Raw genomic sequence first — 24,512 nt, 5'->3', positions numbered from 1 at the left:
TTGAGCTGCGCCAGGCGTTCGGCCTAGAAACAGCGCCGATGCAACGATAGGGACCTAAATGTACGCCAGGTCGGAAGATATCAGTAGGCCGGTATTTAGCGCCGACACGCCCACTTTGGCCCATTCTGGGACTGCGCCACGCCCATTCGGCCTAAAGCGCATTTGGCAGCGTAAAGCCATATTGATATCGTCCCAAAACAGGCGCAAGGCACGTTTTTTTGCGTTTAAGGCCCGTTTTAGCGCCGAAGGCCTGTGGGAGAATAGGGGCCATACTGTACACCATACATGGGCAACATACGGCCCGCGGGCCCGCGGGCCGTATGCGGCCCGCGGGCGCCCCCTGTGTGGCCCGCGAAGGAATTGCAAAAGTTTTTTTTTTTTTTTTTTACAGTGCACCTGAACGCAACATGCAAGATACCCGCTGAATAAGTGTCCAAATGTTCATGTCATTCTGGCCAATACTCTTCTGTTATAGCATTTCAGTCTGGAATATGGAATATCTTTCAATAATATTTATGACTAAAAGGCTAAAAGTAATCTCATGTGTAAGAAATGACTGTTCTACATTGAAGTAGAAATTTAAATAATTAACTTGTTGGTTTTGGATTTATTTAGCTTCAAGAGTGCATTTTTGTTCTTGTGTGACCCTCAACACAGGCTTTGAGAATCCCGGGCCACTTACTGATACTTATGCTTAAATTAACCCACTCATATTCTGGTTTATTTCAAGAAAAACATTTCGGCTAGTGGAAATTCTAATTGGCTGGTAACTTTAAAATGTAGCAGCCATATTGGCAGGTGGTGAAAAAAGTTAATTTCAAGCCCAGCAGGGAGAGCAGGTGGTGACATAGGAGTGAATGAGAAAAGGATCAAATATTGGTGGTTAAGACTGAATAATGACATCACAACTGTTAATTTAAAATTAGTTATTCCTCTAAACCTGCCTTCAAATGCCTAAAATTTTTCGCGCTGGCGCCGTTCAGCCTTCAGCAAAAACTGGTAGCGAGGACATTTTTTTGTGGCCCTCTCTATCATCAAAGTTGCCCATCCATGGGTTATGGCATGACAATATTTGTTCGGCCCCCGGCAACAATCTGGGTTTCTCATGTGGCCCCCCATGAAAAATAGTTGCCCACCCCTGCTGTACACACACACACACCTGTCTGTCTGTCTGTCTGTCTGTCTGACCTGTCTGTCTGTCTGTATCTCAGCTGCACCTCAGCCTGTCTTTGGGCTCTGACTCCGCCCCTCAGGAGGCGGCGGCCCTCCAGTCGCTCAACCTGCTGCTGAAGAGCATCGGCGCCACGCTGACCGATGTCGATGACCTCATCTTCAAGTGAGTCTACAGACTGTATAAAACTATGACCTCATCTTCAAGTGAGTCCACAGACCGTATAAAACTATGACCTCATCTTCAAGTGAGTCTACAGACTGTATAAAACTATGACCTCATCTTCAAGTGAGTCTACAGACCATATAAAACTATGACCTCATCTTCAAGTGAGTCTACAGACCATATAAAACTATGACCTCATCTTCACCGTATACAACTATGACCTCATCTTCAAGTGAGTCCACAGACCATATAAAACTATGACCTCATCTTCACCGTATACAACTATGACCTCATCTTCAAGTGAGTCCACAGCCCGTATAAAACTATGACCTCATCTTCAAGTGAGTCCACAGCCCGTATAAAACTATGACCTCATCTTCAAGTGAGTCCACAGACCGTATAAAAATATGACCTCATCTTCAAGTGGGTCTACAGACTGTATACAAATATGGACGTAGACACCGTGGTGTCACCCATTGGTTTGTAAACTCCTGTTTTGAAACCTCGAGTTTGGCATTTTGACCGTCGCCAACAAGGCGTGCCATAAACACCTCTTGGACGTTGTAAAATCAGCCTCATGGGGCTTATTGCTTTTATAAAACGGTTGCTATACATGATTTAAAGTTGATAATATAAACATTTCAAACTGTTCCCTAGTTTCATCACTTAGTACTGTGATATGTCTTTTCTCTTCCCTTCCTCTTGTACCTATCTCTCCTACTTCCTTCCTCTCTGTCCTCTGTCCTCTGTCCTCTCTCTCCTCTGTCCTCTGTCATCTCTGTCCTCTCTGTCCTCTGTCCTCTCTCTCCTCTGTCCTCTGTCCTCTCTCTCCTCTGTCCTCTCTCTCCTCTGTCCTCTGTCTCCTCTCTCCTCTGTCCTCTGTCCTCTGTCCACCATCCTCCCTGCAGACTGGCCTTCTTTGAGGTGAAGTACCAGTTCTACCGCAGAGACAAGCTGATGTGGGCGGTGATCCGACATTACAGCGAACAGGTAAGTACATTTCAAAATGTTACATGATACACGCTGCTAATTGTCTTTATTGTCTCAAGCTTACAGACAATGATATTTTGTGTACTTTTTGTGAACTTAATATCGAAAAAATGTCACCTACTTATCCGGGAATACTTTTTTAAAGCTGCTAACACTGTCAACTCTTTTAATCTTAGGGATATTATCTCTTACGACAATACTCCAGATGATGGCGCTCTTGACTTAATTTCATTATCCTATATGCAATGAAATCACTAGCTAAGATCTCACATGACTTGACGTGACGTCATGTGACCAGTTGTACTGACGTGACCTTTGACCCCTGCAGTTCCTGAAGCAGATGTATGTGCTGGTCCTGGGTCTGGACGTGCTGCGAAACCCGTTTGGACTGATCCGAGGTCTGTCAGAGGGAGTGGAGGCTTTCTTCTACGAGCCTTTCCAGGTGACACACATACACACACACTCATACACACACTCATACACACTCATACACACACACACACACACACACATTCACACTCATACACACACACACACACACACACACACACACACACACACACACTCACACACTCACACTCATAAACACACACTCAAGTCCTATCCGGGATCGGGTAGCCGTTCCAGCAGGGGACCCCAAATTTGGCCACATTAGCCAGCTCTGACTGGGGGATCCCCGAGGCGTTCCCAGTGCAGTGTGGAGACCTAGATACCTAGCCCTCCGTCTGCCCCGTGGTCTCCGCCCAGCTGGATGTGCCTGTAACACCTCACTAGTGAGGCAACCAGGTGGCATCCTTACCAGACGCCCGAACCACCTCACCTGGCTCTTTTCTACGTGAAGAAGCAGCAGCTCTACTCCGAGTCGCTCATGAATGACTGAGCTTCTCATCTTCTCCCTAAGCGAGATGCCACCTTCCTGAGAAAACTAATTTCAGCCGCTTGTATCCGTGATCTTGTTCTTTGGGTCATGATCCATCCTTCATGACCAGAGGTGAGGGCAGGAACGAAGATCGATCGGTAGATCGAGAGCTTTGCCTTCTGCCTGAGCTCTCTTTTCGTCACAACGGTGCGGTAAAACGAGCACAATACCACTCCTGCTGCTCCGATTCTCTGACCCATCTCCTGCTCCATCGTCCCCTCACTCGAGAACAAGACCCTGAGATACTTGAACTCCTTCACTTGGGGTAAAGAACCTATTCTCTACCTGGAGGAGACAATCCACCGGTTTCCTGCTGTGAACCAAGGCCTCAGATTTAGAGGTGTTGATCCTCATCCCAGCCGCTGAGACCTGATCCAGTGAAGTGCTGAAGGTCCCAGACTGATGATGCCATCAGGATCACATCGTCCACGAAAAGCAACGATGTGATCAGCCCACCAAACTCCAACTTTAACTACAGTGCTGTGTGTGTGTGTGTGTGTGTGTGTGTGTGTGTGTGTGTGTCTGCGTGTGCGCGCGTGTGTGTGTGTGTGTGTGTGTGTGTGTGTGTGTGTGTGTGTGTGTGTGTGTGTGTGTGTGTGTGTGCGCATGTGCATGTGTGTGTGTCTCAGGGAGCTGTTCAGGGCCCAGAGGAGTTTGCTGAAGGTTTCGTCATTGGAGTGCAGAGTCTGCTGGGTCACACTGTGGGTAAGGACATTTATACCTGTTGGTGTTTCCAGTCTGTTTCTCCCTCCTGGTCTGAAGAGCAGCCAGAAACATCACTAAAGTATGTTTCTAGTCTGTTTCTCCCTCCTGGTGGTCTGAAGAGCAGCCAGAAACATCACTAAAGTATGTTTCCAGTCTGTTTCTCCCTCCTGGTCTGAAGAGCAGCCAGAAACATCACTAAAGTATGTTTCCAGTCTGTTTCTCCCTCCTGGTCTGAAGAGCAGCCACAAACATCACTAAAGTATGTTTCCAGTCTGTTCCTGTCTGTAAAGTGCAGACTCAGTCTCAGTCTGACCGCCTTGCTGTAGGAATCAAGAGCAACTGACACTTCATCTGCCTAGATTAAAAACATATTGCTGAATGAGTACTATGGATGAGTACTATAATACTACCTTCATATTAAACCTATAGATGTAAAAACAAGGCGTAGGACTTGACAAGTATTGTACTTCTTCCTACTCCTTTTTGGGCCTGATATGCAAAAGTAAATTGCTTGAGAATTTGCTGTATATGCTGTGAACTCTAATTGACTATTCTTGCTCGCCATTTTCTTGCCTATATTTATTTTATTCTTTATCTGTCTTTTGTTTTTCACCATGTTGGAAATAAATCTAATCTAATCTAAAGTACATACAGACCTTCTGCCTGAATGTAATCTATTACTTTCACACACAGATCCCACAATATTGCCGTGGAAATATATGCTTGACCCTCCCCGAACAAATGTTATAGCCGACTATTTTCACTTGTGAAACAATGTTCAGTGTCAATAAAATCATAGGCAGCGCGAGGGCATCTGCATTATGGGACCAAATGTAGGCAAAGCACATAAAAAGCTCAACTTACACTATGAGGTAAGAAAGGCCACATCTAACCATCAAATCAAATATTAGGATGCATAATTAAGACCCAAATTATTACAATTACCACCGGTATGGCCAAATCGCATCCACAACAAAACAACTAGATTTAAAAATGTTCTTTTCTCCACAGATACTCCCATAGATTCTGGTTTACAACATGTTTTCTCGAAGTGTGTTGTTGCTGTGGCATTGTTATTGCCAGCTGGTATGCTGGTAGGCTGCAGATGTGTTCCATAACACTCAGAATAGGCTACTGTCTTATTGTGAAGTTGCCGAGCGTGACAGCAATATACATGTTTTACAGCAATATACAAGTTCATATTCTCTGACTAGTCGATGCTTCAAGCCGGCAGGCAGCACTCTTGCCTCAGCTTGGAAACGGTAGTACGCAGGGAAGCGGCCATTTGCCCAGTTCTCTGCGGATCCCACTCGCGTAGGTGCAGAACAGGCAGAATCCCACTCCGTTTGGGGGCAGAACACGCCATACAAGCACCAGGATTGACTAACGTCACCTCAAAACCAGTTTCCTTGTGTAACCGGGTTAGGAACTTAACTCCCTGTGTCTGCAAGTGTTGCTGTATGCTACTGTATAAGCAAGTGTTGCCAGTGTTGTCTGTTTTAACTGAATCATCTGTCCACCAGGTGGTGCTGCAGGAATGGTGTCCAGGATCACGGGCTCGGTGGGGAAGGGCCTGGCAGCCATCACCATGGACAAGGAGTACCAGCAGAAACGGCGGGAGGAGATGAACCGGCCGCACAAAGACTTTGGAGAGAGTCTGGCTAAAGGAGGAAAAGGCTTTCTGAAGGTATGCTGCTGCTCAGGATGTGTTTTCACACCTGAAAGTCCAAAACCAAGGTTCACTCTGTTTGTTTTGTTACTTCAGGTCTGTCTGATTCTCAAGTGAACGAGCAATATAGGTGGCATTCTAGGTAAGAAGTTGTAATTAGGCTGTCTGAAACCAGTTTGATACATAAGTTCACTGAATTTGCAACTTTTCTAGGTACCTGGTTATGGATAATTTCCGAGGAACCATACCATGCACACTTTGGTGGGTTAGGGTATCCCATGATACCTTGCGACCCTTACAACCGACGAAGAAGAACGAAGCGAGCCCCTAATGGCGACGCCCACAAAGCTGACGCATCAGAAAAAAGTGAAACAATGTTGGCTAAATAACAAACATATTTCACTTTCTTTTCGTTTTTATTCTAGGATAGTCAATAACGTCAGCCTTTACTTAAATTTAGTGCAGTCAGATGTTTGTACAGTGTCAGGAAAGTCACTTTTGAACAATAGTAGGAAGCATCTTACCTGACTGTTCTGGACAGCAGCTGCTAGTTAGGTTGCTAATATACATGTAACTAACGTTAGAGAACTCGCTCCGCCCGCCCCAAAGCAGGACTACACAGCCAGGATGATAGCACCATTGCAAACCTTCAAGTGTACAGTAAGTGGAGTTCGTTTTAACTGTGCTTTATTAAATGATAAGCTGTCATTACTTCCCATTTGTAGCGTTTGTAACATTTTCGTTAGCTGGGTTTTACGCTTTTAATTTGAAGGTGGAAAGGGGAAATGGTGTATTCGTAGATTGAATTGACACTGGTCTGTCAATTCTATCAGTTCATATGTACCATTTCCCTTTTTCGCCTTCAAATTAAAAGTGTTCACTGTAGCCTGTGAAGCCTCGACCTTTCTGGATTATAAAAGTAGTATAACGTTAGAGAAAACAGCCCCCAGCCATGCAGTTTTATACAAATTTATTGCCAAATGCTTTGAGATTCAACTTGATCAATCTTGGTCAGAAAAAATCTTGTATATTCAATGGAAACAGCACCAGTGTGACCTGTCGCGTGCAATGCTACCTTCAAGCATGAGGACGTCTGAAACTAGTTACTTTTTCATCCACCTATATTAAAATTAGTTACCTAATTAATCAAGTATCTAGTTAGGTAGCTAGGTGATAGGAGCTCACTTGAGTTACAGACAGACCCATTGTGTTTATGTAACCTGCGTTGTGTTGACATGTTAAGGCACACATGGGCAAAATACGGCCCGCGGGCCGCATGCGGCCCTCGAGTGCCACCTGTGTGGCCCGCGATCGAATTGCAAAAAAAAAAAATTACAGTGCACCTGAACGCAACATGCAAGATACCAAGTGTCCAAATGTTCATGTCATTCTGGCCAATACTCCACTTCTGTTATAGCATTTCAGTCTGGAATATGGAATATCTTTCAATAATCTTTATGACTAAAAGGCTACATTGAAGTAGAAATGTAAATAATTAACTCATTGGTTTGGGATTTCTTTAGAGTGCATTTTTGTTCGTGTGACCCTCAACACAGGCTTTGAGAATCCCGGGCCACTTACTGATACTTATGCTTGAATTAACCCACTCATATTTTGGTTTATTTCAAGAAAAACATTTCGGCTAGTGGAAATTATAGTTGGCTGGTAACTTTAAAATCTAGCAGCCATATTGGCAGGTGGTCAAAGAAGTTAATTTCAAGCCCTCAGAGCAGGTGGTGACATAGGAGTGAGTGAGAAAAGGATAAAATATTGGTGGTTAAGACTGAATAATGACATCACAACTGTTAATTTAAAATTAGTTATTCCTCTAAACCTGGCTTCAAATGCACCACATTTTTCGTGCTGGCGCTGTTCGGCCCTCAGCAAAACCTGGTAGCGAGGACATTTTTTTGTGGCCCTCTCTATCATCAAAGTTGCCCATCCATGGGTTACGGCATGACAATATTTGTTCGGCCCCCGGCAACAATCTGGGTTTCTCATGTGGCCCCCCATGAAAAATAGTTGCTCATATGTGTTATATATGAGCCCTTATCATTTTAGTGAGCCCCTGTGTTAAGGGCTTGCACAGGGGTGGAGCGGGATTCGATCCGCCGACCTCCCGCGTCCAAAGCAGCTGACTGAAGCTCAGTGAAATGTACTTTGTGTGCACTGTGAATAAAGTTTTAGTGAGCTTCAGTCAGCTCGTACATACAGCAGCGTGACCCCATTGACCTTGCATTGGTTTTTGGCAGTTTGAAAAAGTAGAGGTAAAATGAACAGATTTATCTCAGGAGATTGCTGATGTCAGCAATCTCCAACCAATCATAATTAGATATGGGCATGCAGCATGGACATAAACACTGAGGGGTTGTTGTGTCCATGGTGTTTGCACCTGGTTTTATAATAGCTGTGAAAGTTTTTTAGACTTATTTGGGTGAGTAATTAATGTGATCAGCTGTGATATCCTATAAAAAAAGAGAGATATTTGAGAGTGGATTGCCAGAGTCTTTAAACATTAAGTCTGATGCATTGGTTCACTTCACACACAGAGATAATTGGCTGTGTTTGCTGATTGGTCTCAAACTCACCGCCTCTCGTCTCCCTGCAGGGCATGGTGGGCGGAGTCACAGGCATCATCACCAAACCGGTGGAGGGTAAGTTTCCTCACGACACACTGAGCTGGAGGGTCTGCTCAACTGACCTGCTGATGGGTGAGCGCGAAGCGTGCTAGATATGAGCACACAACCTAGAAATGACCATGCGAAGCGCGCAATATTTCTAGTAGACTCTATAGTTTACTCTATAGAGTTGACTGAGTGAGTGCAGGGTGTTTGTTGAGGTGATGAGTTGACTGGGTGAGTGCAGGGTGTTTGTGAAGGTGATGACTTGACTGATTGAGTGCAGGGTGTTTGTGATGGTGATGAGTTGACTGAGTGCAGGGTGTTTGTGATGGTGATGAGTTGACTGGGTGAGTGCAGGGTGTTTGTGATGGTGATGAGTTGACTGAGTGCAGGGTGTTTGTGATGGTGATGACTTGACTGATTGAGTGCAGGGTGTTTGTGATGGTGATGAGTTGACTGGGTGAGTGCAGGGTGTTTGTGATGGTGATGAGTTGACTGGGTGAGTGCAGGGTGTTTGTGATGGTGATGAGTTGACTGGATGAGTGCAGGGTGTTTGTGATGGTGATGAGTTGACTGAGTGAGTGCAGGGTGTTTGTGATGGTGATGAGTTGACTGGGTGAGTGCAGGGTGTTTGTGATGGTGATGAGTTGACTGAGTGAGTGCAGGGTGTTTGTGATGGTGATGAGTTGACTGGGTGAGTGCAGGGTGTTTGTGATGGTGATGAGTTGACTGAGTGAGTGCAGGGTGTTTGTGATGGTGATGACTTGACTGATTGAGTTGCTGTGTGGCTGCAGGGGCGAAGAAGGAAGGAGCGGCCGGCTTCTTTAAGGGCATCGGGAAGGGTCTGGTGGGGGTGGTGGCCCGGCCCACTGGCGGCATCGTGGACATGGCCAGCTCCACCTTCCAGGGCATCCAGAGGTACGAAACAAGCGCTCCTTAAGACTTCCTTTACTTTAGTTAATGTGTCATTTTAATTTCTGTGTTTTGGTGTGAATACCGTATTTCCTCTAATATTGGCCTTTATTTACCTCAACTTCAACTACAGTTTTTTTAGAAGCAGGCTTATATTAGAGACAGACATCGGGAGAGACCATAGAACATTCCACTCGGACCAAAACTTAAGGGGGCGGCTGTGGCTCAGGAGGTAGAGCGGGTCGTCCACTAATCAGAAGGTCGGTGGTTCGATCCCCGGCTCCTCCAGTCCGCATGTCGAAGTGTCCTTGGGCAAGACACTGAACCCCGAATTGCTCCCGATGGCTGTGCCAGCACCCTGTGTGGCAGCTGACCACCCTCGGTGTGTGAATGGGTGAATGTAGGCACATTGTAAAGCGCTTTGGATAAAAGCGCTATATAAATGCAGTCCATTTACCATTTACCACTTAAAAAAACTACATTGAAAAAATATTTTCTTTAAATCCGCAATTCTTTTACGTTTTGGTCTGAGTGAAATGTTATGTGGTCTCTCATGTTCCTAAATATATCTGTACCGTTTGGTTTGAACAAGTAAAAAAAAAATTATAAGCATTTTACGAAATGTCTAAGGGAAAATAAATGGCGGATGAAAATCTCTGGTACAGTGCTGAAGCAGGAAGTAGGCGGTCACTTTGCCTCTCTATATCATCGTGTCCTGCGCTCACGTACACAAGCATAATGCACAAGTGTTGCAGCAGGGGGTACGGTAGTCCGTACACAGTTTTTATCATACGTTGGCTTGATAAATCAGGGCTCAGGAGTTTACTGTATTCACCGTTGTTTTTTTCCTTTGTTTTTTACCCGGCCTGTGTTTGGGGCCGGCCAGTATCAGTGACCAGGCTTTTAATCGACTATTAGAGGAAATATGGTATTTAAATATTTTTGCAGTGTTTTGTGTGAATTTCTTTAAATCCATCTTCTTTAACATAGCAACGCGGTGCTCATTCTGTTTGTTGTATTTTGTGTTGAACATGTCATGTAGTGTAACGTGCTAACCATGTTGTCTCCTCTGTTCTTATTCTTGTGCGCTGTCTAATTTTGACATTCTGCTTGTGTTTTTTTGTCTCATAAGTTAATGCCTGGGACTTTTTTTGTTTGTTTGTTGTTGTTTTTGTTGTTGTGTGAGTATTTGAAGGAATGTCCACTCATTCATAGCTACTGCTATTAAAGCAGCGTTCCTTAATCACTAAACACACAGAGGAAACACTGCTGTGCCAGCAGGAAAATGCACAGCTCCTCAGTTCAGTATAAAAATAAAGATAAAGATTAAGGAGATCAGCTTTAAAATGCATTTCATATTGAGGTTAAACTAGGGCTGCACCATAAGCAAAAAAAATAAAATTATTGCAATTATATTGACAGGTATTGTGATTGATTGGATATGAATCAAAGCTATCGGAATGCAATTTTTTTGCATTTTCACCGAAATATATAAATGATGATGGGATTTTTACTGAGGTCTGTACCCAACAAGCATGTCCCCTTGCCTCTGGAGAATATGATTTGTAGGCCAGGGTATCAGTGGCGTGTCCAGGCCATTTTGACTGGGGTGGCCCAGGTGGGGCACAGACTCAAGCACGGGTGGCACTGAGTGCGGCATTTAGGAAGGATGTAGACAGGTTTTCCCTCGCCAAAATTTAGCCTAAATCTGGGGCCATATTTACCCCCCTTGCCAACAAGCTAGAATGACATGCTTGGTAGTAATGGATGCTTTAGGTCTTCTAGTTTAATATGATGCCAGTATCTTTACTGTAGCTTTAACATTGGGCCTGCCACAGCCTCTAGAAATACAGTCATGTCAGCCACAGATGCCAGCACCCTCAGGATTTTGAGGTGGCCAATTAGATTTCAGGGGTGGCCAGTGCCACTCCCTAGAAACGCCCCTCCAGGGTATCTCTGTCTGTAGCACCACAATGCTGCATTTAATGGTATGTTGTGACACATTTATCAAACGGCAGCTGCTCCTGTGATTTGGTTATCGATTCGATTAATTGTGCAGCCCTCGTTTACCTGTATGTCAGATTGAGGAGAGCAGCTTTAAACTGTATGTCAGACTGCAGTTTTGCTAGGAAGCGTGCTGGCATGAGGTGTTTTTCCCCCGCAGGTCGCAGACAAGACAGGTAAGTGTCTGCATTGTGTAGAACCTGAAGGACTTCCATCCATCGTGTGTTTCCATACTGAACCACTACTGTGCTCAGTGAGCGGCCAGAGAGAAGTGACTGGATTAACACTCCACCTTCACACACACCTCTCCATCACTCTAACGCTGCCAGTAACCCCGCCCTCACACACACCTCTCCATCACTCTAACGCTGCCAGTAACCCCGCCCTCACACACACCTCTCCATCACTCTAACGCTGCCAGTAACCCCGCCCTCACACACACCTCTCCATCACTCTTAACGCTGCCAGTAACCCCGCCCCCCTGAGTAACCCCGCCCCCCTTGCCATGCTGCAGCATTGTGATTTGAGCAGACCCGACCTGAGGAAAGAGCCGACAGTACCGCTCCTTCACTACAGACACAGCGTGCGTTCAGACGCCTTCTGCACATTAGCATGTTTGAGCTCGCTCCTTCTCATCGTTTTCAGCATGTTGAGAGGATCAGCGCTCTCCTCTGCCAAAGTGATGCATCTCACATTTTTACAAGCTCTCTGCGTTTGAAACGGAAACGGAATTGTATCGAATTTCGGACACGTAATTTCCAGTGTTTACCAACATTTTTATACAGAGTTCCCAACTGAAAGATAATTTACATAAGTTCTTACACATTTAATAATAATAATAATAATAACAAAAGTAATAATAAGAATTGATTGGATTTATATAGCGCCTTTCTAGACACTCAAAATGCTTCACATATCAGGGGAGGGATGGGAGGGAACTCAAGTCATCCACCACCAATGTGTAACATCTGCCCTGCCTAGGTCTCAAATTTCATAAGTATCTATAGCCTACACATTTAAGAATATCAAGCACTAACTTATGAACTTAGTCACGGACAACATCCCACATTGGGCGACAGTGGAGAGAGTCGGTATTGGCTGGTAGATTTATGGAAAAATAAGAGCTTTGAGTATATAGCCTGCACTTCTTAAAAGTATCTGTAACATTGTAAAGGTAGAGGAAGGGTTGATTAATATTAAGTATATGAATACACAACACAGTGGAAAATAAGTGTCCGGAATTGGATATGAATTTTGAATCTCATAATAAATGTGCTATCATCCAATTGTAGAGACTGGAAGAAAACCAAGGTCAAAGCGATATTAAACTTTACAATAGATAGATTGAGGATTAATTAATTAATAATTAATTTCTGACCCACTTAAGTGAAAACTGTACACTGTAAAATATATTTGGTATATGATTGTGTTTTGTTTTGGTCATATGCTATCTGGAATTGGATGCTGTGCATTGTCCAATAAACAATAAGCATGAGTAACGGCAAAACAAACATGGAAGATGAGCTTGTGCTACCATTTCAATGATCATCACGACATGAATGTTAAAAAAAACTCAAGGCACTGGGGGCTAGCTGTGTGTTTATGATTTCAGCAATAAGGTAGTTTTTAAGAACTTGTAAACACTGAACAGTGTCTGCAAGCTAGGCTAATGCTAGCTAAATGCTAGCAAAGTTATACCTCAAACGCATCTCAGTTGTTTGCAGTGCGCTTTGCTTTGTAAACATGTGCAAAAGGTGTCGTCTGAACGCACCCACACCCGTATATACTTCCTAAACATTTCAAATTTATGAATCATGTAGACTCTAATGAAAAGAAAAGCTTTGTCTTAAAGTCACATAGAACACCAAACATTCATCCAAGCCCTGCCTCCTCTCCCCTCGTCTGTTCTCTCCTCAGAGATTGGCTGACTGACTGAATGAGCGCATGGCACGGCCATGCTGAGTTTGGCGTGCTTCTTCTACGACAACTTGTTGACCAATCAGAACATATCTAAATAGTAACACACTTTTTGTCCACCAGTCATAGTGCCAAGTTCATTCCAAAGTTCACTTCAGCAACTTCACAACAACCCATTCAATACAGTTAAAGTGCAGAGCTGAAGCTGAACTTATTGCTCTATAAAATACATTTAAAACCAATTTAACATCTAACAGTGATTTTGCAAAGTACCGAAGGCATGTTGAAGATGAAAAATGGCAGCTTGTGTAGAATGTGAAAAGCAATAAAGAATAGTGTCATCTGCATAGAGGTTGACATCTCAGGCTCTCGAAGACGTTGCCACAGCATTTATATACAGGGTGAACCACACTGGCTTTATGGGTAATGAAGTCCTCCACCCCCCCACAAGAAGACATTTAGGTGTGAGGAGGTTTAGGTTAGTGCAGCTTTGAAGTTAGATTTTAGGCAACATTATATGGTTGATTAATGCAGGTGTCAGTTTGATCAAAAACCCAATCAGTACCTTCAGCTGTTTGTGGAGCTAAATCAGACAGTAGGTCTCTTAACCCTGAAACACCAAGACCGCCGCCCACGGCTAAAATAGATATTGTTCTAAAATCTTCTGACCTGCTAATCATGCTTTAAAAAGTCAGGTAAAGTTCAGCAGGTAAAGTTAATCACCTTTCAGTGGTATCACATATGTCACCTTTTCATGCACCCACACACTCACCTCACGTCACCTCAAAAGACACCCCCCTGCCCCCCCCGCCCCATCCCCCCGCCTCCACAGTACTGGAGACCCATCCGTCATGTAATCTGCATCCTTTACTGTGACCACTCGCTGGATTCTGGATAACCTGATGAACTTACTGTTCCATGCTTTCACTGTAGAGGTAACATAAGGTGAGATGTTCCAGCAAACATTTGACTGCAACTCGCCCGTTTGGCCTTTACATAGTTTGCTTTGTTTGAGTTTGGTCCCTCTGAGTTGGAGAATGCGGCTGCTTGTGGCACCTCGCTCAGCGCTCCCTGGTGGCTGCTTGTGGCACCTCGCTCAGCGCTGCCTGCACGCTCTGACAAAGCATCTTCCTTTGCAAAGAGATGTTCTGCATCGGTTGCTTCATGTTCTCTCTGAATGTCAATCCAGACCTGCTTGTCAAAAGTCCTCATGAGCTTGAGATTATAGGTAATTACTAATGCATAATTAACGCATTGTGGTCCTTAGTGTTATTGTGAGTTTCCATGGTAACTTACTGTAGATGTTTGTAACCTACAAACACCTATACAAAATCCATTGTATATAAAAAAATATATATAAATAACCGCCTTGTAGATGTATGCCTCCATCAACAAGTCAAGTTGCAGTTAACATGTCTGTCCAGATGACTAAAATATACTGTATATGTCACAGTGAAGTTGAGCTCTGAACTTAAAATGTCATCATTTCATCTTATTAGACATTTGGGTGAAATTTTGCCATAATTAGCTGAGTTATGACCAAAAAGGGTCTTTTGTGAGGTCACAGTGACCTTGACCTTTGACCACTAAATTGTAACCAGTTCATCCTTGAGTCCAAGTGAATGTTTGTGCCAAATGTGCAAAATTCCCTCAAGGTGTTCCTGAGATATCGCGTTTACGAGAATGGATGGATCCCGAAAGCAGCATCACGCAGCTGGCAGCAGTGTGAAGGCAGAAATCTGGGCAGAAAACTGTCGAGCTGATTTGCTAAATCCCCAAATTCTCCAGTCACTTTCCTTATTTAAAGGACTTTGCTCATTTCCAACCAGCTTCGTATCATTACAGTGTGGCTAGTATATGCAGATAAACAATGTTTACCTTCTCCGAGAAGATCTCCGTTCAACTGCCTGCAGAAACTCCGCCCCTGCCAGTTGGTATGGCTCATTAACGCTCATTAAGGCTCTCCATGTGATTCTCCAGTGGATGAACGCATACAGAAAAAAGACTAATAACAAATCTGCAGTTTAAACAACAGCGCTCGAGCAGAACATCTGTTCACCTCCGTGCCTGAGAATGAAGATGGAGGGAAGTTACATATTGTTCATCAACGTAAACCCACATTGTAACGATACAAAGCTGGTTGAAAATTGGCAAAGTCCTCCTTTAAGTTGCCAGCAATGATCTTTAAAGCAGAGTAGAAAACTGCCTGCTCGTAGGCTCCACCATCAAACTGAGGGCAGAGCCACTGTCTTTAGGCTGACATCTGTGTGTGTGTGTGTGTGTGTGTGTGTGTGTGTGTGTGTGTGTGTGTGTGTGTGTGTGTGTGTGTGTGTGTGTGTGTGTGTGTGTGTGGCGCGTGTGTGTGTGTGGTCAGGGCGGCGGAGTCGACAGAGGAAGTGACCAAGCTGCGGCCGGTCAGGCTGATCAGGGAGGACGGCGTCATCAGACCGTACGACCAGACCGAGTCGCAGGGCTTCGACCTGTTCCAGGTGAGTTAACTGTAACCCTTAAGGGGGGTTAACCCTTAAGGGGGCATGTCTGTAAAGGTGAGACTTGTGGGTACCCATAGAACCCATTTTCATTCAGATATCTTGAGGTCAGAGGTCAAGGGACCCCTTTGAAAATGGCCATGCTGGTTTTTCCTTGCGAAACTTAGCCTAACTTTAGAGCATTATTTAGCCCCCTTCCTGACAACATGTCATGACCATTGGATGCCCTGACAGGTCTTCTAGTTTCAGATGAGAGCAGTATCTTCACTCTGGCTTTAAACCTGAGCTCTCTACAGCCTCTGAAACACACGAGGAGTAGAAGATGATTTATTCAAGGGTTGTAGTGCTGCACACCATGTGTGGCACAAACTCTGTGATGTTACATCTGTTATTCCACAATGCAACTGATTAAACAACAAGTTCACTTTTTTGCACAAAACATTTCTAAACGAGTGTGAAACCACACAGTACAGCTCTGTTTTAATGGTGCTTTTCCACCACTGGCTCGACTCAACTCTACTCGTTTTTTTTGTTTTTACGTTAGGTACATACATTTATTACCTGGTAGTTTTTTTTTGGTAACACCTCCGTCGAGGTTCTAAGCGAGCTGAGGTGAGACCAAAAGGTGAGGTGAAAACACTGCAGACTGCTGATTGGAGAGAATTGTCATCATTGCGCGACACGAGATATCCTGCACAAAAACCTGCCATATTTAAATAGCCAGGCTACTGTAGCAGCTGCAATTCCTTTCCACTGACTACTTCTTTCTACCATAATCGTACGACTTTTACTACTATTGAATGGCAACGCGCAAAACTAAGCCGTGGTCAAATGAGCAAGGACCTCCCGAGAATCAAGAACACCATCCCTTCAATATCGTCCATTGTTGTCTGTCTGTTTCCTACTGTCAGCACTGTGCGTCTGTCTGTTCCCTACTGTCAGTGCTGTGTGTCTGTCTGTTTCCTGTCTGTCAGCGCTGCGCGTCTGTTTCCTGCTGTTAGCTCTCTGCATCTGTGTTACCTGTGTGTCATGCTGCCTTCCAGACACATGGGACGTGGGTGTTTCCCAGTGGAAAAGTCCCACCCCCCACCTTCAAAGCATTCCAGAGCACAAAGGCAAAATGCAACCAAGAAACATGGCGGACCGCGACAAACTTTTTTTTGTTTGGCAAATGGCAAGACAGCTTAACAACGAGCAGAGCACCCTCCTTACATATTTAAATGAAAATGAGGAGCAGCAATGACACATAATGTAACAGACTCTATTATACATTTCAAATTAAACGACCGACTTCAAAACAGTTTACAGTTTTCTGATATAGGCTACTGCTGGTGTTCTAATGATACAAAGCTGGTTGAAAATGGGCGGAGTGTTCCTTTAAAATCCACGGATGTAGACGTGTGTTTGTGTCCTTCAGTGTGAAGTGTGTGATGTGTGTTCAAACCTGATGAATAAACAGATCTTCCTTATTCATAGTTTTCACTTTGTCACTGTAACTTAGTGTTTCTCAACAGGGGCAGTACTGCCCCCTAGCAGACGTTCGGAGAATGTCAGGCGGCGCTGGAAGCAATATTTTTGAAAGGGGGGCGTTGAGGTAACCTCGCAAGCAAGCTGGATTCCCTCGCGAGATTTGCGAGAGAATGGTAATACCGCCCCCATCTGGCAATGTCAGGTTAGCGTTGAGGTCCGTGGGGAGCATGGTCCCTATCGTTGCATCGGCGCTGTTTCTAGGCCGAGCGCCTGGCGCAGCGCAAATCAGTGGGCGTGGACCAGCGCACTTGATATCGTCGTGCTGGCGCTACACGCAGCCTAAAGCATTACAACCACGCCTTTTAAGCGTAAAATTATGCACCGTCATGCTCATTGGATAACTGCAATAAACGAATCGCACGCTTGCCTTTTTAGCTCCAATTCCAGTGATCCCGCAAAACCAGAGAAAGCCAAACGCTCTGCCCCCCCCCCCTCCCTTCATCCAGTCTGTGTCTGCATTATAGGCTATTATTCCATATTATTATGCTTCTCAAACCAATCTAACTGCAGTTTCAATACTGCAAGCATGTAAATACGCTACACTATAGCAAGATCAAAGTGAAAAGAATGTTCTAAATGCATCAGCTAGAAAAATATAGCCTATCCCTATATGATGAGATTCATTTTATATTGGTGAAAGTTTGTCCAGAAAGATATCGTTTTCTCTCCCCTGCTGCAGGTAGAATGATGCACATAAATATACCCTACATTATGTGAAGTCATTGCATAAATGTGTTTTTATTGTAAAACTAAATGTGAAATAGGGCCAAGTTATTGGAGCGGCAGCGCGTTCCCCTGTCACTTATCTAAATCACGTTAAACCCACAAGGGGTATATATAGGCTGAAGAGGACATATATTTCACATAGGGTGGTTTCATTTCGATGTTTTATTTGGTCCCATATTGAAATGTTCTACAATTGCAGGTTGTCTTACCATTACACATTATTTTAGATCTACCTTTTATATCTATTTCGGCTCATTTGGTTGCTATTTAGTAGCGAAATGGAGGACCCAATTGCATGCTGGGACATGCAGGCAGTAAACTTACAACTGCTATTTCCTATGGGAAGCTGGGTGCTGCTATGTGTTGTGTCTGTCTGAGCGAGGGAGTCAGAGAGAGAGAGAGAAGGGTGACAGAGAAGAGGCAGAAGAGCACTGGCGCACTGAATAGGCCTGGTTTCAGAGAGAGACAGAGAAGGGTGACAGGGGAGAGGCAGAAGAGCACTCCTTGACACTGGCGCACTGAATAGGCCTGCTTTTCAAAGGCGCAAAGCGCTAAATGTAGGCCAGGTGCGAAGATATGAGTAGGCCGGTAGTTAGCGCCGACACGCCCACTTTGGCCCATTCTGGGACTGCGCCACGCCCATTCGGCCTAAAGCGCATTTGGCAGCGTTAAGCCATATTGATATCGTCCCAAAACAGGCGCAAGGCACGTTTTTTTGCGTTTAAGGCCCGTTTTAGCGCCGACGGCCTGTGGGAGAATAGGGCCCCATTTGTTTAAGGCCAGTTTACACCAAAGATTTGCAACGAGACGAGTTGAAACTTGCAACTACTACAGAAGAAATGTGGTCTGCCACATTCTAAAATCTGTATAGCTTCATGCTGCTTTCACGGGAACGGGACATCAGAGTATCAACTATAAAATGTCGCCAACATGGCGTTTATGTGTCAACTCAGGAAAATGGTTGCTCACTTCCTGTTGAAAGCATTCATTTAGATGAGGTAGATGAAGAAGTAGGAGGAAGAGCACAACAACAAATGAGAGATAACCTACATGAGGGTCCATCAGCAGAACTTTACAGACCAAAAATCTGCTTAAACGCATTAAAAGCACGATTACTCTACATCCCCCAAGGCTCGACCTTACAACCTTAGCCACCAATGGCAAGTTGTGATCAAGTCGAGCAACTTGGGAAGTGGGAAAATCAGCGGAAGCTTCACACTATGACTTGACCAACCACCAGGGTGCAGTGTAACCCTTGGTTCACACCAGGCGCTATGCAGAAGCTGAGTGCCACGCTAAACCGCTCACACCAGAAGCACTGTTTTCCTCAGCGCCTCGCTCGGCTTCATGCCTGGCAGCTCAGGTGCAGTGCGCTCCACACTTGAAAAATAGAAATAGAAATAGAAGAATAGAAGCTGAAACCATCGCTTCAGCGTAGCTTCGGCATATGGTGTGAACGAGGGCTAACAGCTGTCCATGCATTTACAGGCAGATTTCAAACTAGTGTCAAATATTCAGTATTCAAGACAAAATTCTGACAATTTGCATACTTCATCTATACAACATAAGAGATGTCTGTCATTTGTTTGTACACAGATTGATTGCTCCATAAATGGAAAAAGTGATGTTTAAAGATGCTCTATTTCCATTGACTGCAATAGTATACATGAGGACATGAAATACTGTCAAAAATTCTGGAATTTTACACACTTCATCTACCGTGCTAGCAGAGTTTTGTAAAAGAAAAGAAAAGTCATGAACGTTAAAGATTTATTTAGCGAGAATTTGTAGTCACTGAGTGCGTTTACATGCACACCAATAAACTGATAACTGTGAGTAATCAGTTTATGGCAATAATCTGATTTCTGCGTTTACCTGCACTTTAATAATCCGACAATAGGAAAAACCCGGGTTTACATGATTCAGTCAATTAGTCGGATTTCTCTCCAGAAGGCGGCGGTAATTCAACTTTTTACATGCAACTTGTACATGCGCAGATGTATAAACCCACAAGAAACCTGATACGCTGTATACATGCACTCAAAAGACAGGTTATTGGCCAAAAACCTAGGTATGTTTATCTGTTTATTCATAACCTGATAACGACCATAAATGGATAAAGCTTATCGGTTTATGCTGTTTACATGACCATTTGAATAATCAGGTAACTCCAGAAATCCGCTAATAAACTGTTTATTGTCTGCATGTAAACGCACTCACTGTTTACAGTACCATCTTCAGTTCAACACTTTGCTGCACTGTGGACTCAATCTTTGATCATTCAAAAGATCTGGACGGGTCGTTCTTTAGAAGACGGTCTGAAGATACTTTCCCAAAAGTTTGGTGTTAATTGAACAAAACATGTGGAAGGAGATAGGCAGTCGTACTTTGGGCACAGAACAAAAGCAATCGTTCCCAGTGTGAGAACGCCCTAAATGACGTTGAGGAAGGAAATTAAATCATGGTAGATTGGTAGTGAGTGAGTGCGTTCACTCTGACATCCTCTGTGTGTGTGTGTGTGTGTGTGTGTGTGTGTGTGTGTGTGTGTGTGTGTGTGTGTGTGTGTGTGTGCGTGCGTGCGTGCGTGCGTGCGTGCGTGCGTGCGTGCGTGCGTGCGCGTGCGTACAGCGGTCAGAGAAGCAGCTGGAGGGCGAGGTGTTCAGAGGTCACTGTGAGTACCCCGGACACAGAAAGACCAACATCATCATCACCAACAGGTAGGAGACACTTTACGGAATGTAATACATTACTTTTAGTAACTCAGTAATATAACTTATTACCAATAGGATTTCAGTATTATTATACCAGACCAGTTACTTTGTCAAGTAACACAAGTTACAAATTGAGTTACTTTTTTTTTTTAATGAAAGCACTGTCATTTCCTAATCAAAGTGTGTGTTTTTATGTAAATAACCACTATAGATGACACTAACAAAGGAAAAAGATAACATTTAGAATTTTGGACGGTTTACACTGACTTCAAGATGGTTGAAATTATTTTTGTTGTTCCCGGGCGACGATGTCATTCTGCTACTGCTGTTATTACAGTGAAAGTAATGCAAAAGTTGTGTAATAAATAACCAGTTACTCTACACAGGCAGTAATATTGTAAAGTAACTTATTACTTTCAAATGAAAGTAACTAGTAATATGTAGTATATTACATTTTGAAAGTAACTTGCCCAACACTGTTGGCAAGGTTGAGCCAGTTCTCCTTTCCCTTCACAAGCGTCCCTGATGAGCTGATTAACCACATCCAGGCACGTCTGCAACCCTATACGAGATGGTTCTAAAACTGCTCAGTGGATTGTGAATTATATTCCTTCGGAATCCACATTCCCTCAGTACATCTCCACCGGTTCACCACCCTGCTCCTGTGTCAGATCACCCTCGAGATCTTCCACAGAACTATTTTATATCTCCGTCTAGGCGTCGACCAATAAACCCTTGAGTTTCGGGCTGGTTTGCTGTTGAAGGTTTGTTGTTTTTTTATTGTTGTCTGTCATAACTTTTTTGTTATTGTTGTTGTTTTCTGTCTGTCCCCCAGGAAAGTTCTGTGTGTGAAGGAGATGGACTTTGTGGGACATTTCAGTAAGGAGTGGGTGTCTGTTTGAGAACTTCTACAGACCTCCGGCTGTGAGCGGGTCTGACCTGAAGATCTACTGCAAGGTACACACACAAACCCATACACTGATCTGAGCTGCGCATCATGTGCCCTGTCACTGTCCCAGCTGTAGATGCGAGTCGTGCTGCGCGAGCCTAAATGTTGTACGGCACAGACGCCCCTTTAGCCATTAGCTCACTGCCACAGCTTAATGTGTATCTTCATTTAGAAAGGCAAATGTAATCATCTCACACGTAAATAGCAATCAGGCTGATGACTCACTAGCCAACTATAGCTTTAATGTTGCCATGGCCATTTTCTATTAATTCATCATGTTAGTGAGTTGGCTAGCTAACTGATGTAGCAAACAAACCCAGCATGTTTCACATCTGCCAAAGTGGTGATAAATATAATTCCATAACTGGATATTACTTTCCAATCATACAGTATATGTTCATCAATGTTAGCTTAGCAGCAGATAAAACCTCAAATATTCCGTGCGTGATTCGGATGGAGCAGCGACACACTAGCCTCTGTCTGTCAGACACATGATTAAGGTAAAGGTAAAGTCCCACTGATTGTCACACACCTGAGTGTGCGAAATTTGTTCTCCGCATTTGACCCATCCCCTGGGGGAGCGGTGAGCGGCAGCAATGCTGCGCTCGGGAATCATATGGTGATCTAACCCCCCAATTCCAACCCTGTGATGCTGAGTGCCAAGCAGGGAGGCAAATGGGTCCCATTTATTATTACAATTGTCTTTTTCAGCGTTTCTATTGATTTCTGTTTGCTGTTTTATTCTGTCAGGAGCAACAGAAACTGAAAATCCCCAAGAGAGACGGACAGGAGCCAGTGAGGACCGTCCATCTGAAAGACCCCCCCGCTGCCCAGGTGTGTGTGCGGTAGCGGTGTCACCATTTCAATTCTAAATCGAAAATTGATCGAAATGGGTGTTCCGATTTCGATCATCGAAATCGAAACAAGCAAAATTGCAATTCTCCCTGTGTTTTTTTCTCTTTCTACCACCGCCTACTTGCATGCGTCTGAAGAAAAACAAAACAAAACAAACATTTCAATGAGGACACAGCGTAGATGCTAGTTAACGAGATGCTAGTTAACGAGCTCAGCGTTAGCCTGCAGCTGCATGATGAAACCACAGAAGTGGGAAACCCTCCTGCTAGTGCCGTCGTCAGGGTCTTTCTTTCTGAGTTTTTTATGGCCCGAATATAATCTTTGTGTGTGTGTGTGTGTGTGTGTGTGTGTGTGTGTGTGTGTGTGTGTGTGTGTGTGTGTGTGTGTGTGTGTGTGTGTAGAAGCTGCAGGAGGTGATCTCGGACGCCCAGGTGGCACGCCAGCAGCACCAGATGTCGAGGCAGAAGTCTCAACGTTTCCTCAAAACCTCCAACAAGCCCTGAAGAACCAGAAGGATCGTACATATTCTATTATGTTCCATATCTTTACATTGGACCATTTTCATGGTGTGTCTCTGCCTCTTCATGTTTCTGCACTAAGATGTCAAGAGTTTTATTTGTTTTGACTGTTTGATTTGAAGAGATTTTCTATTTAGCTTCCTATGAAGATTACAGAGTCCTATAATCTGCTGCAGTCAGAGAACAGTGAGTCCAAACTGTTGAGTTGCTGTTTATGTTTACAGAACGTGTAACAAGGCTGTTCTCCAAAATGAAAAAAATGATTGTCAACTTAATTTTCAAAAGATGTATTGGGTTGTATTTAGCTTAGTCTCGCTGGCCAGCCTCCCCTCCCTTCCGTGAGAGGAGTCTGGCTGCATGGAAACATGCTTCTCTCATAAGCCCTCCCCCTGCTCTACAGCTGCTCTCCCATTGGAGCGACCATTTCAGTCGCTGCCGGGCATTTCCCCTCCCCGCTTAAGAAGCTCTGTCATTGGCTCCGACCATGTCAATCAGAACGGCTGTGTGTCGCTGAAAATGTCCCCTGCCGCAGCAATAAAAACAACAACGCTAACTAGTTAGCAAGCTAACGCCAGAAACCTACAGGCTAGCTCGTTGCTACACACTGAAAATGGCAAGTTTTGACGAAGATTTGGATTGTTGGAAGCTATTTTCCAAGGGCACTGCCGCTAAGCGCCGCCCATCGCAATTCCACAATGGTGACCAGCGCTGCCAGACTCCTCTCACGGAAGGGAGGCGAGGCTGGCCAGCGAGACTATTAGCTAAACTTGATTTTATGGGTAAATGTCTGATAGCAATTGAACTTTGAAGGCTTAAAATATCAAGAGTTGAATATGAAATGTAACCTGGGTAATTTTCTATAAAGTCATTTTATTAAGTCTGCTGCACCTGTGAGTCTTGGTTGTTTCAGCTGCTCTTGTGCTTGGTGAGCATCTCTGTCAAAAAACAAGCTGCTGGAAAATATCGAGATAGATCCGATGATTTGGAAGAAATAACTAAAGTAAATAATTTTGGCGAGATCTAAAAGCTGACAATTCTGTGTGTGTGTCTGAGAGTGAGTGAGTGAAAGAGACAGAAGGATTCATCACAAATACTTAAACAACATAATTCCTGCTTCAGTCACTCATTTGACTTTGCTCTTTCCATTTTGCCAAAAGACTTGAGCCGAGCAGTTTAATATACAGATGATGCTTTTTACCACAAATATTAAAGAGATACTCTTTTTCCACTTTTTTTCTGCTGAAAATCAATATATATTGGAAATGAGCTGTGTTCTTGATGAAGTGATTCCTCCTCTCATATTCTCCTCCGTGTTGGCTCTTCATCATGTGATCATTTGCATCATGTGACGAGATGTGATGCTTTTCCTGTTAGACTGAAACTGACTGGAAAAAATGATGGAAAAAGCGTTTGTTTCTCCATCCGACCAGCCCACTCTTTATCCGTCCCATTCTGTTCAAACACCCCTCCTCCGAGCCAGGCAGCCACTCCCCCCACCCGCCCGGCCCACACGCAAACCCAACACCCGCCGGCCACCAGGCAGGGGCCTATACATCAGCCTGTCCTACTAGACTAGGCTGTTATATTGCTCATGAAATATTTATATTACTAGTGTAGTGCCCGTTCCCCTTTCCCCCATTCATACACTTTTTTACATGCTT

The 24,512-nt window shown here is 44.2% G+C and overlaps 1 pseudogene across 1 annotated transcript in view; it reads left to right on the top strand.

Annotated features, from left to right (window-relative positions):
* LOC310776261 (intermembrane lipid transfer protein VPS13C-like) overlaps nucleotides 1-22,836 on the top strand; it is a 93,635-nt pseudogene extending 70,799 nt beyond the window's left edge. Inside the window, exons 32-43 of the transcript in view lie at nucleotides 1,212-1,336; nucleotides 2,245-2,326; nucleotides 2,655-2,768; nucleotides 3,875-3,950; nucleotides 5,474-5,637; nucleotides 8,228-8,273; nucleotides 9,035-9,158; nucleotides 15,448-15,562; nucleotides 20,447-20,535; nucleotides 21,365-21,486; nucleotides 22,229-22,312; nucleotides 22,735-22,836. The product of the transcript in view is annotated as an intermembrane lipid transfer protein VPS13C-like (transcript). The remainder of the gene's footprint in view (nucleotides 1-1,211; nucleotides 1,337-2,244; nucleotides 2,327-2,654; nucleotides 2,769-3,874; nucleotides 3,951-5,473; nucleotides 5,638-8,227; nucleotides 8,274-9,034; nucleotides 9,159-15,447; nucleotides 15,563-20,446; nucleotides 20,536-21,364; nucleotides 21,487-22,228; nucleotides 22,313-22,734) is intronic.
* Nucleotides 22,837-24,512: the final 1,676 nt, after the last annotated feature.

The sequence above is a fragment of the Poromitra crassiceps genome, assembly GCF_964638095.1.
Source record: "Poromitra crassiceps genome assembly, chromosome: 5".
Classification (NCBI taxonomy): domain Eukaryota; kingdom Metazoa; phylum Chordata; class Actinopteri; order Beryciformes; family Melamphaidae; genus Poromitra; species Poromitra crassiceps.
The sequence above is the reverse complement of the archived record's forward strand: the minus strand, read 5'-3'. Positions and strand labels throughout refer to the sequence as shown.